The sequence below is a fragment of the Vicugna pacos genome, chromosome 7 (genome assembly GCF_048564905.1).
Source record: "Vicugna pacos chromosome 7, VicPac4, whole genome shotgun sequence".
NCBI classification, from domain to species: Eukaryota; Metazoa; Chordata; class Mammalia; order Artiodactyla; family Camelidae; genus Vicugna; species Vicugna pacos.
This window is the reverse complement of record NC_132993.1, coordinates 65,027,720-65,041,705: the sequence shown is the minus strand read 5'-3', so window position 1 is coordinate 65,041,705 and position 13,986 is coordinate 65,027,720.

The following is a 13,986-nucleotide window of genomic DNA, read 5'->3' as shown; positions in this document are numbered from 1 at the left end:
TCTCTAAATTTTTTTTGATACTTGGGTCAACTTGTAGAGAAATAGCATCAAGCCTTCCATTCACTTTTCCTGTTTTTGCCATGCCTGCTGGAGCAAGGAGATTAGCCTTGGCAGGTCAGGGGAGTGCCTGGAGTTAGGACTTCAGATGACTCACAACTTGGCTTTTACTTATTCCCAGCACAGATGTCTTCCCTCTCTAAGTCATAGTATCCATTCTTACAAATAAACCAAACTCAGATGTGACCCCAGAGGAGCCATCTTTTCATTATCCTCAAACCTAAAAAATGAAAAAAAATTACAGTACTATTAAGTAAGATAATTATAGCTGTTGTTTTTCCATATTTATCATTGTTTCTCTCTCTTTTCCTTCTCCTCCCCCTTTTCTTTATGTAAAGCAATTTTATAACCTAGGGTAATTAGAAACTTCATGGTAATATATTTTATCAAGAGTATAATTCTTTCTCCTTTAAGGTATGAAGCTGGTGAAACAAAATTGATAATATTAATCTCAGTTAAGTTGGTTATTTCAATATAGACAGATGGGAAAAGGAGTCATTATTCATCACTTTACTAAGTTTCATACACCAAGTGTTACAAGCAGGAAAGTATAGTCTCTCAAGTGAAACATTTTCTTATTTCTTCAAAAACTCAGTTCTTCATAAGTAATGCTTTGGGGTATCCTCATTCCCCTCTGTCTGGGTTATTATCATCCACTGACATTCATGCATAATAAAGTAAACACTAAAATTTGATGATGGATATTGAAGCACAAAGATTCTTGTGAATGGGGAGAGATTTCCTGGAGAAAGGTCACTTATCAATACAAAGCCGAACATGTCGACAGGATGAAAATAACAACACCCACCTCCCTGGTAAAATATGTACTTTCAATAGACATTGAATGACCTTGTCTCCTACTTACTGAAAAAAAAAATAGTTAAAATTCTAAAGTGTAAAAAATGCAGTTTTAAATACAAAGATACTGAATTTTGTTCCTGCAGTAGCTGTGTAGCTTTAATGAGTCACAAAATCCCTCTAAGACTGTTCCCTTACTCTTTAAATGGATGCACTAATACTGAACTGGCAGGGTTGTTGAACTATTTGATTTATCAGTATAAAGAATGTAGAATGGTAGATATTCAATAAGTGATAATGAATTACTATTAATATTTTAAATATTCTCACAGGTGTGTAATTCTTTAAAAAGTAACCATTATATCTTGCAATTTGAAACACAGATCTGTTACTCTGTCTCAAAAAATACACGTCTAGATAACATCCTTTTGCCTGGAATAAAAATAAGAAAAAGAAGATTAGGAGGAGGGAGAAGAAGAGAGAAGAAAACAAATACGGTTCTACTCTAGACTATTTGCTGCAATGCGATATTTAAGCATTTCATCCAACTCCTTTGAGAGACAGTAAGAAGCCCCCATTAACTTAATTCATGCCCAGGGAAGTCTGTATCTTGACCAAATTTGGTAATAGTTTTCAGATTCATCAGGACTCTAGTGCTATTTCCCACTACAGATTACACTCTCCCATCTACTCTTGGAATTTTTAGGTCTTCTCCGCTTGAACTCCGTTGTCTCAGAACGACTGCTAGCCTTTATATTTTACCATTCTTAGATACACTGTTGCTTGAGATCTTATTTCTCAACAATTGGGATGTCATAAAGGAGCCCTAGGTAAGGGATCTCAGGCGTCAGAAGGGGAAAATTGTGTATATGTGTGTGTGTGTGTGAGAGAGAGAGAGAGGGAGAGAGACGTGGGTGGGGGGCAGGGAGGGAGGTAGACCCAGTTTATGGCTTAATGAACCTTTGTATAGAATAGATATGGTGCTGAACAGACTGAGAGTGTTGACATTGTTACACTTGGCCAGGCAAGAGGGTGTCTTTTTTTTGTTGAATACTTGTTTTCAGAAATCCCTACAGAATTAAAGAAAGTTCAACAGAGGAAGAAATGTCACTTTCCCAGTTTGTTTATTTCATAAATTGGCAACAATTTGTGAATGTTTGAAAAGAGTATTAGAATGTGTTATTTATTCCAAAAATTCTTATCATAGGAAAAAAAAACTTTGCTTAAAATATCTTCATCAAAACAAACAGCAAATATTGAATAAGCAAATTCCTTTCAGCTATCAGATTCTGAGGTTTTTGGTTGTTGTGTTGGTGGTGGTGATGTGTTTATGTGTATGTGTTTTAAATTGTAAATGACTGAAATTCCTGCACTTTTAATACTGGACTGGCAGTTTTCCTGTGGAATTTCATGAGGCTATGTGTGAAAGACTAATGAGAGGATAAAAAGACTTCTCAGGTGCCCATGGAAAGGAAACCATGAGCTAAATCTGCTATTTACTTCTAAGTGGTACTGCATCCTCATTGAAGTAAGAAGGAAATTATAACCTTTTCAAACAAAAATGTAAACTAGCTTAAAAATAGCCTAAGTGAACACATGGCAACCAAAAACAAAGGTGAAAAATAGAAACTCAGCTCCTTCCTTACTGCTGAGGAAATTTGAGTCATCAACACCCAAATACTGTTTCCCCAGTGGCACCATGGAATTTAAAGAAACCTCTGAAGTGCCTGTGGTTTTCACAATCAAGTCTCCATCTGAAGGAAACAATCATTTTCTTTTCTTAGCAAAATCATAAGGGCACTTAAGAATGTAAGCAATCATTTGAGGAGGACCAAGGAGAACAGCTTTCTGTTTGCCATGGGTGAGTCGAGCTAGGAGTTGCTAGAACGTCAAGTCCACTAAGCTGATGTCTTGTATACTAAATAGCCGGCTGAAAACTAAACAAATGAAAATCTACCCATAAACAAAAATTTTTTTTAATTATATTAAATTGTAAAGTGCCAGTTGAGAGAAATTTTCAAGGGAAATGATGTCTTTTTCTTGGTCCTTTGGGAGAAGCAGAAAAGGAACCAAAACATTTGAAAAAACACCTTGTGTATCAAGAAATGGGGAGAATAGTATAACATCTAGTTAATGGTAAAATCTGTGATGAAATAATGACAATAGCAAATAGATAGTTTCCAACCTCCTCCTACCCACAAACACATACTGACATTCCCCCACACCTTCCTCCCCACCCCTACCCAGTCTCCTTTTCTCTCTCTTTAATGTTACTGCTTTGGAATTCACCAAGTGATGTTTAAAAGCATAATTACCTTCCCCGTTGTATTTGTTACTAACATAAGTATCAGAATATGCTCTCTGCCTGCATACTGGTTCTGTGAGCCCTCTGTGAGGTACAGGGAATCTATCCTAAGAGATATCTTAAATGACTATTCTTTCTTAATTTTGTTGCCAATTTGATGCAACTTCAGGATTATTTCTGTTGTAAAGACTTAGTTCCAAATCAATATATTCTAAAATTCTGTATGAAAATGTTTTTATAAAGCCAAATTTAATTTCTGGTTTACCCATATTATAATTTTAGAGATGCCATAACTTCATTCTTTAAATCTTTGAATCAATTTTTTGAGGTACAGTTTACATATAATTAAATCCCTCCATTTTAAATACAAGGTTCAGGAAATTTTGGCAAATTTATATACCCACGTAGCCGCCACCACAGTCGAGATACAGAATATTTCCGTGACCACAAAAAGTTCTCTTATCCTTCATTTTCATAATCCCTGCTCAGCTGCAGTCCCAGAGAACATCTGATCTGTTCTCTGAAATAATGTATTAAATTCTTTTTTCTAGAATTTGATATAGGTGGAATCATACATATGTACTGTCTTGTATCTGGCTACTTTGGTTCAACGCAATGATTCTGACATGCATCCATGTTGTTGTGTATATCAGGACTCCATTTCTTCTTAGTGCTAAGTAATACTTCTATTGTACTGCTTATATGTTTGTCAGCAATGAACATAGCTTCTTTTCAATTCTTACCATATGAGTCTATAATCAGGGAAGTATACATCTTTGTGAGGACATACGTTTTTCATTTTTTAGGGTGAATAGTTTCCCTGGGACTTACATTGTGACCTTGACAAACATTTGAAGATTTTCCAGATGTCTTTCTGTTTTTCATTTATAGTTGAATTCTGTGGTATTAATAGAATGAACTTTGTATGATTACAGTTTTTAACATTTTGGAGGCTTGTTTTATGGCACAGAATATCTTTTTGAATGTTCCATGTGTACCTGGAAAGAGTGTATTGTGCTTTTGAAAATAGATTTCTGTAAGTCTCAGTTTGAATAGTTTGATACTGTTGTTTAGGTCTTCCGTACTCTTAGAAGTTTTGTGTTTTCCTTTCCTGTCCTATCAGTTACTGCAAACGGAGTGTTGAATTTTTCATGTGTAACTATAGATGTATCAATTTCTCCTTTTAGTTAAATCAGATTTTCAATATACTTTGAAGCTCTGTTGTTAGGTTAATACATATTTGATAATTTAAAATTTATTTTTATTGAGGCAAATTGGTTTATAGTGTTTTAAGTTTAATGTGTAGACCATTATAGTTCTACTTCTGTATAACACTATAGTGTTCTCACCACCAAAAATTTATTTGGTATTTTTATGTATTATTCAAATAGACCTTTTATTACTATCCAGTTTCTTTTTATCCCTTATAATACTTTATTTTGAAGTTTCCTTTGGTGTTAATATAGTCCTCTAGATCTCTTACTTAGTATATATGTGATATATCATTTTATATTATTTTACTTTTAAACTTTCTAAACCTTTGAAACCTTTTGAAATCTTTATTAAGTATACTTCTTACAGAGTGCAGATTTTTGGTCTTGCTCTTTTTTTTTTTCTTAAAAAATCCAGTATAACAGTCTCTACCTTTTAATTGGAATATTTAGATCGTATAAATTTAAAGTAAAATGATAATATGTGTGGTAGACAAAATAATGGCACCCTGAAGATGTCCATCCACATTCTAATCCACAGGCCCTGTGGCTATATTAGGTCATGTGGCAAAGAAGATTAAGGTTGCCTATGGAATTGAGATTACTAATCAGCTGACCTTAAAATAAGAAGAATAACATGGATTATCTGGTAGTTTCAGTATAATCTCGGAGGCCTTAAAACTGGGAGAGGGAGGCAGAAGGGAGAGATGGTAGCATCTGGACTGGCCCAATGTTGAAAGAAAGGGGCCATGAGCCAAGAAATGTGGGTAGCCTCTGTAAGTTGGGAAAGGGAAGGATATAAATTCTCCAGAGGGTCGAGAAGGTTTTAGCTCACTGAAACTCATTTCAGAGTTTTGTGTCTAGAACTGTAAGATAATAAATTTCTGTTTAAATCACTAAGCTGATGACGATTTATTTACATAGATAATAAGAAACTAATACAGATGTCATAGAACATACCAAATAAGAGTTGTTGGGGACACACTACTGTGTCAAAACCAAAGGTATGTGGGAGGAAGTAATGTAAGCCACTTCCAAACCTGGCCATCTAAAGCATCCAGTGGTACCTTCTGCCTCTCTCCTTCTCCATTGCTGTGACTTACATGGCGCTGTGTTCCAGGTAGTGTAGCTACAGATGGGAGTCTCTTGGTTTCATAAAGCACCATGTGTAGTAGAACCATTTTTGAGAGCTGCTGGCTCCACACTAAATATAACAGGGCCAAGAAATAAACCTATATTTATTAAGCCACTGACATTTTAGGGTTTAATTGTTGCTGAATCATATCCCACCCTGTTTATAGCTATTAAAACAGGTTTTTGATAGTACCTTATTTATAGAAATGCTGATAATGTGTTTTGTACTAATAAATCACCCTTAATTGGCCACCAGGGAAACTAGATTGTTCCCTGTTGACATACTGAGACTGCTTACAAATACGCCCCTACTTCCTCTACTGAAGATCTGACTGAATGAGTTAAGATGTCTTTCTTTATTTTTTATAACATGGAAGGAATGCTACCTCTGACAAGGTGGAAGCAGCAGTGACAGTCTTAAAGAAAAAGTATCACTCAGGGTGTAATGCTTTTCATTGGCTTTAGTCTTTCTTCTGTCAAATAATCAAATCAAACGTTAATCAAATCTGTCAAACTTTTGTTATTAAGCCCAGAAGTATATATTACTATTTTTTCAATCTAAACTATCAACAATTAAAACTTTTAATTATTTACATTAAGATAATTTTGAATCCAAAGTGTCTATAAGTAAGAATTTATACCATTAAAAAAAAATTGTGCCATACCTACTTTATTTGTGTAGGGCAGTTTAACTTGAAAAGAATTTGCAGTTCATTTTGGAGAATCAAGTTAATTACACAAAACAGATAACAGTCAAGTTCAGAGGAGAGATAAAAAATAAACAGTAGTTCGTTTTAGGTTTTGGAGTCAGTCAGGAAATAGTGTCTGTTCATGACCTGAGCACTTAACATAATCACCCTAAGCCTCAGTTTTCTGACCTATGAACTGAGATAATATTTGTGTCATTCTCAAAACTCAAAGAATTATATAATGGATATAAACTTCTTAGCACACAGCAAGTGCTCAACGAGTAATGTGAAGGTAGAGTAGTCATTTTTCAATTTTGTGTGCTAAGAAAATCAGAAAATTTCTCAAGATGGATTTTAATCAAGGACTTAGCCACTAGAAATGAAATTCAAAGTAGTGACAACAGAATGGGAAAAGGTAGAGAATTGAAGATGAGTATGATGTGTATCAGCAGAAGAAGGGTGGAAGAAGCAGCAGAAAATAATTTTTTAAAAACATATCTGTAATGTAGAGAGCTTAAGTTTTGAAGCCAGAAAAACGGCATTCCAAATTCCACTTCTGTGACTTGGGACAGTTATTTATCTTTTCTAAGCTTTACTTCCATTATCTCAAAATGAGAATAATATCTTTTGGGGAAGTTTTGAGGTAATCAAAGTAGAATATATAAAACAAAATATTATATATGTAATCTACTATGAACCCTTGTACCTTTAGGTGCTCAATACTTGAAATGGACTATTAGACATTTATAAATAAAGGGTGTGCAGGGCCTTAAAACATAGAAAAATTAAATCTTATAGTTTTTGTAGGTAATTCTTAACTTGTACAAATGGATTGTAACAACACTGTGAGGAACAACCTCATCCTAAATGACAAAAAAGGAGTTTTTTAAGGCAATTATATAAACAAAACGAACATTTATGATTGATAGATGAATCTCATTCTGGGAAGTAATACAGAAAAGTGAAAGTTGGAAAAAAATTTTCATCTCGTCAGTTGAGACATACGCACACACACAAATTCAATCATATTTTAGTACTTTCACTGTGTAACTGGGCAAATTCAGAACAGTCTGTCCCTAAATAGGTTATATCTAGTGGGCATGGTGTGTAAGAATACAAAGTGTTCTATGGTATTTGATGGAAGTAAAGCACAAATTGAATAAAAATGCTAAATAAGGGTTAAAATGACTAATGTATAATAACAAATGGGGACTGCAGAGATCTTTAAGGAAAAGTTTGCATATGAAGTAGATATTGCAAGGAGCTCTTAAATGCCTTTACTGAGACGTTTGGACTTTAGTCAACAGCTAATGGAGAATGAAAAAGGAACTTCTTTCTTTTCTAAGTAGGGAAGTCATCTGACATCTATTTTAGAATAATTATGTTGATAGTGTTGAAGGAAGACATAGAGTGTTAATACCAAGGATGGATGTCTCCTTAAGAAGCTACTGCAATAATTCAGTGATGAGAGAGAAAGGAGTGAGCTCTGTAGTGTTGGAAATACAGAGAGGAGGCAGGTTTGAACCTACAGCGGTAAAATGAATGGAGTCAGGAGTCAGAAGGATCATGGGATGGTCCTTTGGAAAAGAAATGGAATTTATCAGAGAAGTAAACATGATTCCAAAGATCTCCCAGGCTGTTCTGTCTCCGCAAAACACCTGTGTCTTTGGGAAAGAATAAACTCCTGATGTACCATGTGTTTTTCATTAGGTGACAGAGATATTATGATAAAAGAGAGCTAAAAAGACAGCTTATACATTGGATCTCTTGGGTTTCACTTTCAGTGATTAAATTCCTTATCAATTCAGTTTATGTATTATTATTTACCTGTAGTCATCCCCTGCTGCCAGTGTCTTAATCATTTGATTAATCAGTATTATGTCCACCAGAGGGAAAAGGTGGTAAAATGGAGCTCAAATTAATTACCTTTGCTACTTGACAGCAATATTCTGAAAAAAAGGTTAATCAGGTTTCTAAATGGGGTTTAATATATATTCTTCATTAGCATACAATGAAGAGATGAATATAAGTAGGAGACCAACTGTATTTGATCTTTGGAAACCTTTACAACCAAGATTTCTGTTCACCTGAACTTAAGATTTCGAAATTGAAAAGCATGAGAACTTAGAAAATGCTCGATTGCTCACTCCATGGACTTGTAACAGTAGATTCTTACTTGTGTAAAAGTGTGAAATTATTATTTAGAGTCTATCCCTTTGTGATGTATCATCTGGAAATAATGTCCCAACCTCAGAAGTATTAGAATATTCATAGTAGATATTTTTAAAGATTATATTCATAGAAAGAGCCTGTAATTTTTAAATTTTTCCTAATGGATTATTTATAATAATATAATCTTGTTTGAAAAACAGTTAATAGGTATAATATAAAGAAGAATTAAGTTGAAAGTAAAGCAACTATTTGCCACGAAATTTCTTAGCAATCACTCTACCTAACTTACAGAATTCTTGGTCCTTGTGGATGAATAGCAAAAATACCTTCATGAAGGATGATTCCATTAGCTCTTTGGGTTATGACAGTGTTAATGGGGCAGAGGATACAACTGAGTTCATAAACTCTTCCTTCATGAATTTTTGCCATTGCCTCACAAACCACCACCTACTGAATGAAAAGTCTTTGTTACTCCGGGAAGCACATATTAGCTCCAGGGATGGGGAGATATAAAATAAGTGAGTAAAAATAAGAAAGTTATCTGAGACTCTAAGTTTATTTCTTATAACTTATAGCAAGATACTATTTAAAATCTCTTTTGATTTTTCAATCATGTATGTTTTTGAGGAGAAAAAAAGGGAATTTTTTGAGTTCAAAGAGCTTAGCTTAAAGTATTAAAAGATGTGGGCTGCTAGGTAATGCTTAGGTGACAAAATAAGGATGTTTCATGATACAAAATCTGGCTTTCCTTCCCCCAAAGCAATATAGTAGACTAGTTGGCAGAATGAGGGACATCTGTGAGCCAGAGTAAGAGTGAAAAATGATATTTTGAAATTTGAGAAATGACCTCAGCACTGCTTGCTCCTACCACTTCTATCTGTGGCAAGCTGTTTATAACATCATGTTCCAGGCACATGTAGGAATCTGAGTTACCTGTGTTGCACACTACGAAAGATGATAAATTCTGGAAAGTTCTTTTCTAATAACACAGAAGCAAGGCTTAAAAATGCAGCTCTGTTTAGACTTTTATGCTGATAGACTAATGTGTCTTAAATTTATTAATCAAATTATTAACCAATTAAAATATAAGAAAATGTCATAGCTGATGAATTCGTGTACAGAAGGACTCCAAGTCTGGGAGAAAACTGGAAATCATTTCTCAATTATTTCTGTAGTTTATGTTAAGAGTACATCCCAAAGTACTCTATCCTAACCTTCCAAAGGGGAGGCTAAGAGAAGAGATGCATGCTTTGTGTTTGTTAACAAGGAGGGCTGACAAGAAGTAGTTACAATGCAAAGATGACGTTTCATCATATTGAAGTTTATTTCTGGATGTTGTTTCCAAATGTGGGTGTTTGGCTGTAGCAAGATGAAAAATACTTTTAGAACAAATATATAGCTGCAAAATCACTACCTACAATGACCCAGGACTTCAAGTTAGGGTAGAAAATGGAGCAGTAAATATTGCCCCTCCCTCCCCTGCCATATCCTAATAACACATGCAGTTTTGTATTTGAGGAATGAGGAATAAGTGGAAGCAAATCACAAAGAGAGAAGAACTCAAGGGGAAAGGGAAAAGAAAAATGTGCAAAAACCAGAAAATAGGAGTGAGGTCATATTTTGTGGCTGCCTCTGTTCCCCTGGATGCATGCACCCATCTCTTTTCGGGTCTCACAAGTTCTAAAGATGGAATGTACAAGCAGCAATGCAGTAATGCCAGAGGATAATTCCAGTGATTTATTAGGTCTGTAACAACTCTCATTTTCATTATCATTATATTACCTTTTGCATTCATGGTTCACAAATTGGAGTGCAAAATGCAGATGGCAAGTTCCTTTGCGAAGGCACATTGTTTTGTGGCTTAATGTTTCAAAGTGAAGATGTATAATGAATTGTGCGTAGCAAGTAGTTACAGCTTATTTATGGTATTTAGCATTGAACAGTTCAGAACCAGATGCAAGCATCTGAAGAAATCCAGGAGAGTCTTTTACTAGGCACATGCCACAGCATGTGTAGACCTAAGTTTATAAACATGGGCATAAGCACTTTTGAATGAAAATGCTAATAGATATTTGACTACAGTGAGAAAAAGAAAAATCATGGCTCTAATGAAAATTTTCAAAAGTCCCATCAGGCTGAAGCTAGATAAGAATAAAGGACACAGATTTCTGCTGCCCCCACTGTTTTATTTATTTTTGTATTTATTTTTCATTAGGAAGAACGGGAGAAGCTGTAGTATCTAGCTTCAGGGAACCCATTTCTGGAAGCTGTTTACAAAGAATCCATCAGAAGAGAACTAACAAATTCTAGTTACATTGTAAAACATTAGAGGTTTATATTTTTTTCAACTATTATTCAATGTAAAACATTGTTCATAGTCAAAAGTCATTTTTAAGCCTTTTATCAGCATTTCTCATAATGTTATTTAGACACACTGCCAGCGTGCCTTTTTAAGATTGCCTTACAAAGCAGATGTAAAATTCTAGGCTGTCTTTGAAACATGGTTAAAAGTGATTTCAGTTATATTCTGATAATATATGCCTTATGGAAATGGACTACTGAGTCTTTACCTCTATGCTTGAAAATAAGTGAATATGAGAATAATCCCATCACTTGCACCTTGCTTATGTTCATAAGGAAAAGAACAAATGTTTCTGATCATTTGATGTTTGGGAAGAGTGTACAATGGACTCTTTCATTTTGTGGATATGGCAATTGAGTAATTTTGTGGATATAGCCATTCAGCAAGTTTGCTATATGTAAAGAAATTCTTAAAATGAGAGTATGTGCTTTGCAGTATATCAACTTTCAATTAAGGTGTTAAAATACTTAATTTTATTTATTCTTATTTTACTTATCTTTCTTGAAGTAGAATTGACTCACAGTATTACAGTGATAGGATATTTTTATACATTATGAAATAATCACCAGGATAAGTCTAGTTACCATCTATTCCCTTACAAAGTCACTACAGTATTATTGACTATATTCTGTATGTTGTACATTACATCTCTGACATTTATAACTGCAAATTTGTACCTCTTAATCACTTTTGCCACTTGACCCTATCTCCCACCCACCTCCTCTCTGATAATCACTAGTTTGTTTTCTGTATCTATGAATCTTCCTGTTTTATACTGTTGGTTCATTCTGTTTTTTAGATTTCACATATAAATGAAAACATACAGTATTTGTCGTTCTCTGCCTGACTTATATTACTAGCATAATGCCCTCAAGGTCCACCCTTGTTGTTGCAAATGGCAAGACTTCATTCTTTTTAATGGCTTAGTAGTATTCCATTGTGCACACATGCACGCACATGCATACCCACCCACCCAGCTACCCACCCCACATCTTTATCCATTCATCTATCAGTGGACAGTTTGGATGCTTCCATACCTTGGCCATTGTAAATAATGCTGCAGTGAACATGGGAATACACATATCTTTTCAGATGAGTGTTTTTGTTTCCTACAGATAAAAACCCAGAAATTGAATTGCTAGATCATAGGTGGTTGTATTTTTAATTTCTTGAGGTACCTCCATATTGTTTTCCATATTGGCTGCACCAGTTTACATTCTCACCAACAGTGTAGGAGGGTTTCTGGTTTTCCACACCGTCTTCAGCATTTGTTGTCTTTCTCTTTTATTTATTTTTTTCAGTGGGGGGAGCGTAATTAGGTTTACTTATTTATTTATTTTAATGGAGGTACTGGGAATTTAACCCAGGACCTCATGCACGCTAAGCACATGCTCTACCACTGAGCTATACCCACCCCCTATTTGTTGTCTTTATAAGCCATGCTGACAGGTGTGAGGTGGTATCTCATTGTGATTTTGATTTACGTTTCCCTGATGATTAGTGATGTTGAGGATCTATCTGTTCATTAGCCTGTTCGCTATCTGTATGTCTTCTTTGGAAAAATATTTATGTCTTCTATTCATTTTTAATCAGATTGTTTGTTGTTACTGAGTTATATTCTTTGTTTATTTTGGATATCAACCCCTCATCAAACATCTCATTTGTAAATATCTTCTATTCAACAGTCCTCTTATTTTGTTGATAGTTTCCTTCTCTATGCAAAAGATTTTTAGTTTGACATAGTCATATTTGTTAATTTTTACTTTTGTTGCCCTTGCCTGAGGAGGAAGATTCAAAAAAAATAATGATAAGACCAATGTCAAAGAGCTTACTGCCTGTGTTTTCTTCTAAAAGTTTTATGGTTCAGGTCTTACATTTGAGTCTTCAATCCATTTTGAGTTTATATATTGTATAAGAAAGTGGTCTAGTTTTATTCTTTTGCATGTATCTGTCCAGTTTTCCCAACATTATTGATTGATGAGACTGTCATTTCCGCAGAGTGTATTATTGCCTATTAGAGAGTGATTGACCGAATAAACATGGGTTTATTTCTGGGCTTTTCATTCTCATCCATTGATCTATGTGTCTATTTTTGTGCCAGTTGCATACTGTTTTGACTACTGTAGCTTTGTAGTATAGTTTGAAATCTATAACAAATGATACCCCCAGCTTTGTGCTTGTTTCTCAGTATTGTGTGGGTTATTTGGAGTTTGTGATTCCATACAAATTGTAGAATTGTGTTCTAGTTATGTGAAAAATATGGTGGATATTTTCAGTATTTCAACCTATGAAACATAATTTATGTCCTCATTTAAAACTTGTTTCCACTCCCTCCAATGCATACAGACACACATACCCTTAATTCTTGATAGTATTAGTGATAGAAGAAAAAGCCATAAAATACCTTATCCTTTATTTTGTTTTATTGAAAGATCTATATGGGGATATAACAATCATTCAGGATAACTTCCTTATTGTCAAAGGTCAGTTGGACAAGTTGAACTGTTTGATTGTGGCTTTGAATTACATGTCTCCTGAGTTCCAGCCTTGTGTAATTCCTACTCAGCATATGTGCTGGGATGGTTAATGCGTATATCAAACTTGAACATGGCCCAGAAATCCTGATAGCCATCTACTCCTTGCCTCCCCCACCCCTGCAAGATTTGCTTTTCTTTAAGCCTCTTCCACTTTTCCATTTCATGATTCCTCTTTCCTTCCTTTCTCCCTTTCTTTTCCTTTCTTCCTTCTTTCCTTTACTTTCCCTTTGTTTCCTATTCTTTCCTTCCTTCTTTTTTCTTTGTCTCTATTTAATGATTTTCTCTCTCATTTTTTGTGTAATTAAAATCAGAGACACAATATGAAGCATTATATATCTGTATCTCTCTGCATGTATTAGCATTTCTTCATGGTCTAAGTCAGGGCTATCTGATAAGAAATTTCTGTGATAATGGAATAATTCTAAAATCTGTACTGTCACGTGAGGTAGCCACTGGTACCTGAAATATATCCAGTGAGACTGAGGAGCTAAATTTTAAATTTTAAGGATTTTAAATAAATGTAAATAGTTTAAATAATTACATGTAGCCAGTAGCTATTGCATTGGAGATTTTCAGTCTATTCCAAGGAAAGGAATTGCTGGGTAATTTGTTCATTACATTTAAACATTAGCTAATGTTGAACTGCTCTCCAGAACAGACTTCAGTATCTGTATGCAATTATATATGTGATATTTTTATATATACATTTATCTAATTCTTC